Genomic DNA, 5,105 nt, shown 5'->3' with positions numbered 1-5,105 from the left:
AGGTGTAAGAGGGTTCCCTTTTCTCCCCATCCTCTCCAGCATTTACTGTTTGTAGACTTTTGGATAGCAGCCGCTCTGACTGGTGTGAGATGGTACCTCATTGTGGTTTTGATTTGCATTTCTCTGATAATGAGTGATGTTGAGCATCTTTTCATGTGTTTGTTAGCCATCTGTAGGTCTTCTTTGGAGAAATGTCTGTTTAGTTCTTTGGCCCATTTTTTGATTGGTTGTTTATTTTTCTGGTACTGAGCTGCATGAGCTGCTTGTATATTTTTGAGATTCTTTGTCAGTTGCTTCGTTTGCTATTATTTTCTCACATTCTGAAGGCTGACTTTTAACCTTTCTTATAGTTTCCTTTGTTGTGCAGAAGCTTTTAAGTTTAATTAGGTCCCATTTGTTTATTTTTGCTTTTATTTCCATTACTCTGGGAGGTTGGTCATAGAGAATCCTGCTGTGATTTATGTTAGAGAGTGTTTTGCCTATGTTTTCCTCTAGGAATTTTATAGTTTCCAGTCTTACATTTAGATCTTTAATCCATTTTGAGTTTATTTTTGTGTATGGAACCACATCTTCTTTATCCATTCATTTGTCTTTGGACATTTAAGTTGTTTCCATGTCCTGGTTACTGTAAATAGTGCTGCAATGAACACTGAGATGCATGTGTCCTTTTGAATTATGGTTTTCTCTAGGTATATGCCCAGGAGTGGAAATTTGGGTCATATAGTAGTTCTATTTTCAGTTTTTTAAGGAACCTCCATACTGGTCTTCACAGTAGATATACCAATTTACATTCCCACCAGTAGGTGTAAGAAGGTTTCACTTTCTCCACACCTTTTCCAGCATTTATTGTTTGAGATTTTTTTATGATGGCCATTCTGACTGGTATGAGGTGATACTTTGTATACATTATGACTTATATACATTACCAAAGCAAGAAGGTTGTATTATTAGATGTCCAGATATTGGTTATGTGATAAAGAATATAACTGTGTACACCAATGTTCATTGTGGCACTATTTACAATAGGTAGGACATGGAAGCAACCTAGATGTCCATCAACAGATGAATGGATAAAGAAGTTATGGTACACGTATACAATGGGATATTACTCAGCCATAAAAAGGGATGGGTTTGAGTCAGTTGTAGTGAGGTGGATGCATCTAGAGCCTGTTATACAGAGTGAAGAAAGTCAGAAAGAGAAAAACAAATATTGCATAATAATGGAATCCAGAAAAATGATACTGATGAACCCATTTGCAGGGTAGGAACAGAGACACAGACATAGAGAACAAACTTGGAGATACGGCAAGGGAAGGAAAGGGTGGAATGAATTGAGAGAGTAGCATTCAGACATATACATTACCATGTAAAATACATAGCTGGCTGGAAGTTGCTGTATAACACAGGGAGCTCAAGCTAGTGCTCTGTAATTCAACCTAGAGGAATGGGATGGGATGGGGGGTGGAAAGGAGGTTCAAGAGGGAGGGGACATATGTATACTTCTGGCTGATTCACATTGTGATATGGCAGAAACCAACACAACATTGTAATGTAATTATCTTCCAATTAAACTTTTTTTTTTAATTTAAAGATTAAAAAAAGAATGTAACTGCATAAATGTACACATGCGAATTTTGGGATGTTGGCAATATTCTTTTCTGGATCTGAAAGACAATTACTTGAACGTGTTCATTCTATGAAATGTATGGAACTGAACAATGAGACTTGGGTATTGTGTGTACTTTTTTGTATGCATTTATACTTCAGAAGTTGGCTTAAAACTTAACATTCAGAAAACTAAGATCCTGGCATCCAGTCCCATCCCTTCATGGCAAATAGATGGGGAAATAATGGAAACAGTGAGAGACTTTATTTTTTTGAGCTCCAAAATCACTGCAGTTGGTGACTGCAGCCATGAAATTAAAAGATGCTTGCTCCTTGGAAGAAATGCTATGACCAATCTAGACAGCATATATAAAAGCAGAGACATTATTTTTCCAGCAAAGGTCTGTCTAGTCAAAGCTATGGTTTTTCCAGTAGTCATGATGGATGTGAGAGTTAGACTATAAGAAAGCTGAGCACTGAAGAACTGATGATTTGAACTGTGGTGTTGGAGAAAACTCTTGAGAGTCCCTTGGACTGCAGGAGACCCAACCAGTCCATCCTAAAGGAAATCGGTCCTGAATATTCTTTGGAAGGACTGATGCTGAAGCTGAAACTCCAATACTTTGGCCACCTGATGCGAAGAGCTGATTCATTTGAAAAGACCCTGATGCTGGGAAAGATCAAAGGAAGGAGGAGAAGGGGATGACAGAGGATGAGATGGTTGGATGGCATCACTGACTCAATGAACATGAGTTTGAGCAAGCTCTGGGAGTTGGTGATGGACAGAGAAGCCTGGTGTGCTGCAGTTCATGGGGTAGCAGAGTCAGACACGACTGAGCAACTGAACTTAACTGAACATTTAAAAAAAAAAAATTCCAAGTGCCTTAAGGAAATCTACTAAATGAAACTAGAGAAATAATTTTAAGTGACCTAAAAATTTAGGAGGGGATGTTGGGACTATTTCATTCTAAAAGCATCCTTTCTCGTCTACAATTTTAATTTCACTGCATTCTCCTCTCTTTAAGTTGAGCAGCACCTAGAATCACCACTAAGTGACTCACAAGTAAGGCTTCAGGCTCTGTAGGAATCCTCATAAGGAAAATTCATGCAAGTCTGTCACGTCTCTGTGTCTAAGAAGAGTTTTGGTTTTTGTTTTTCCCAGAGAACTCCAAGGCAAAGATTAAGTATTAATGTATTCTAGAGGCTTGGCTTTCTGTTAACTGTGACGACAGGGGTGAAGAGAGAACCCTTCTCTCTGTATGGCTTGTCTCTCAGGCTTCCAAAGATCTGAAGAGCAGTGTTGCTGGTAGGCTTTTCCAGAAGCAGATGTGGAGACAAAGTTGAAGGTGTAAAAGATTTACTAGGGATTAATACCTGGTGGTTCAGAAGTAAAGAATCTGCCTGCAATGCAGGAGACACAGGTTCAATCCCTGGGTCAGGAAGATCCCCTGGAGGAGGGCATGGCAACCCACTCCAGTATTCTTGTCAAGAGAATCCCATGGACAGAGGAGCCTGGTGGGCTACAGTCCATAGTGTCACACAGAATCAGACATGACTGAAGCAACCGAGCATACATGCATGCAATACCTTTGAAAACAAACAGAGGGGCAGGGGTGTGGGAGAACAGGATGGAATAAAGGAAGAAGTTGAACTGTGATGCAGCCTCCCCCTCCAAAGTCTCAGCCATCTGGGTAGTTAAGGCTAGAGGAAATGTTGACCATCAGAGTATCGTAATAATGAATTATCCTGACAATGGCTTTGTAATTCATAGGAAGGAAAGTGAATTACAGAAACCACACGATCACAATACATTTACTGGTAGAAAAAAAGTACTCTTCACGCCATCAGATTTGTAATTAAAGACAAGAACTACCTCATTCATTTCTCTATACCCAAAATGGCGTCGATGCTGAAAATATCTGTGAATCAATTAATACTTCAAATTTGAATGTGATGCAAGTAAGAAACTTCAGCTGGTCTCCCAGTAGGAGAGAATTATATATTGATCCACCCATCTTGACTGATTAATCAGAAATGGATTTTTTCAACCTTTCAAATCCACTTTTATTTTCTTTTTTCCTCCTCACATACAGCATTTTTCCACACCCTGAATTTCTTGCAGCTATAAAGTCATTTGATATTGGTCGGTACCATTTTATCCCTTAAAACTTCGCTGGCATCAAAATATGGCAGTTAACCAGTGTTAAATCTATAAAATATTTACATAGCACAGCACATTAAGCTTTAGACACTTGGCAATTAAACCACATAAAAACTGGACAAGACCCCCAACTTACATGTTCATAATCAGGTGTTCACAGTCCCTATCTGGTGACTGTACATGGTTCAAAAGGCAGCAGAGGCAACAGGTAGTTACTTTGAAGGGTATGGACCACTATTATCTGGAAGCACACTATGTTATCCCAGTGATGTATCACTCCACCCTTCTCCAAGGCGGTTTCATAATTCTGGAATGGCAGGTCCAGTTGATACAAAATGAAGACAGACAACACAACATTTACTCTATGGAAACATCCTAACTCCTACTATGCATGCATTGTGGTCTTAAATGCAACTCATCCTGAAAACCTGTCATGGTCATTTTGGATTTTTAAGTTGGATGATCCATCAATCTTGCACTCAACCATTGCTTCTTTTATGTCACCATCACTACCAAAGCTGAGCTGGACAGTAACTAGTGGCTGCAGGTTGCTCCCATGAAGTTTCTTTCCACAATATGGAAAATATTTTAAATCCATCTTTTCGTTGGGAGGATAAGTTGATAGAACTGCTGTGCTTTCACTCTTTGCAATAAAGTCTATCCTTGGTTCTCTGTGATGCTTTAATCCAATTATTTTGCTCGTTTTCACAAGAATACAAGGGTTTCCTGCGTGGTAGCCAAACGTGGGATCACCCACACCACTGCAGGGTTAAAGTAAGAGGAAGCCTGGCATGCTGTGTATTCTGGACCCTTCTGCTCAAAAAAGTTTCCATTGGTACAATCTGTGAGATTCTTCTGTTTTTCTAAGCCATATGGTTTTAGAAATTTCTTAAGGTCATCAATGTTCCCTTGATAGGATTCTGAATCAGACAGGCTGAATGAAAAATCCAACCCCGACACTGGTTTTGGAAAAACCTAAGTCCTGGACTAGGAATCCGGTGACGGTATTTTGGAACCTCATCATGGTTCAGAGTCTGAAGCATGGCCTGCAGTGTGAATGAAAAGACTGCAGCCAGGAACCCATAAAAGACAAGGTTGAAGAGCAAGATCAAACCCCAATTCTTGGCGGTGCGCCCCAAGATCTCTCCGGTGGTCCGGTTGTAGATGAAAAGCTTCCACTCGGCCAGGCTCTGGCTGAAGGACAGAAGTCTTCATCTTTCTTCGTCATGGTGTGTGTGGCAGACTGCGAGGGGAGCGGCGAGGAACGCGCAGGCTCGCCCCGGCTGGAGGGACGCAGCCCGGCGACGGCGGCAGAAGGCGCAAAGGCCGGCCGAGGAAA

At 40.6% G+C, this 5,105-nt stretch overlaps 1 pseudogene; it reads right to left on the bottom strand.

Moving 5' to 3' along the window:
• Window positions 1-4,151: 4,151 nt before the first annotated feature.
• The window catches only part of LOC104995499, a 4,654-nt pseudogene continuing 3,700 nt past the window's right edge, over window positions 4,152-5,105 (bottom strand).

Source organism: Bison bison, unplaced genomic scaffold (genome assembly GCF_000754665.1).
Source record: "Bison bison bison isolate TAMUID 2011002044 unplaced genomic scaffold, Bison_UMD1.0 scf7180017864281, whole genome shotgun sequence".
Lineage (NCBI taxonomy): Eukaryota > Metazoa > Chordata > Mammalia > Artiodactyla > Bovidae > Bison > Bison bison.
Note: the sequence above shows the minus strand (reverse complement) of the source record. Positions and strands in the feature narration are given on the sequence as shown.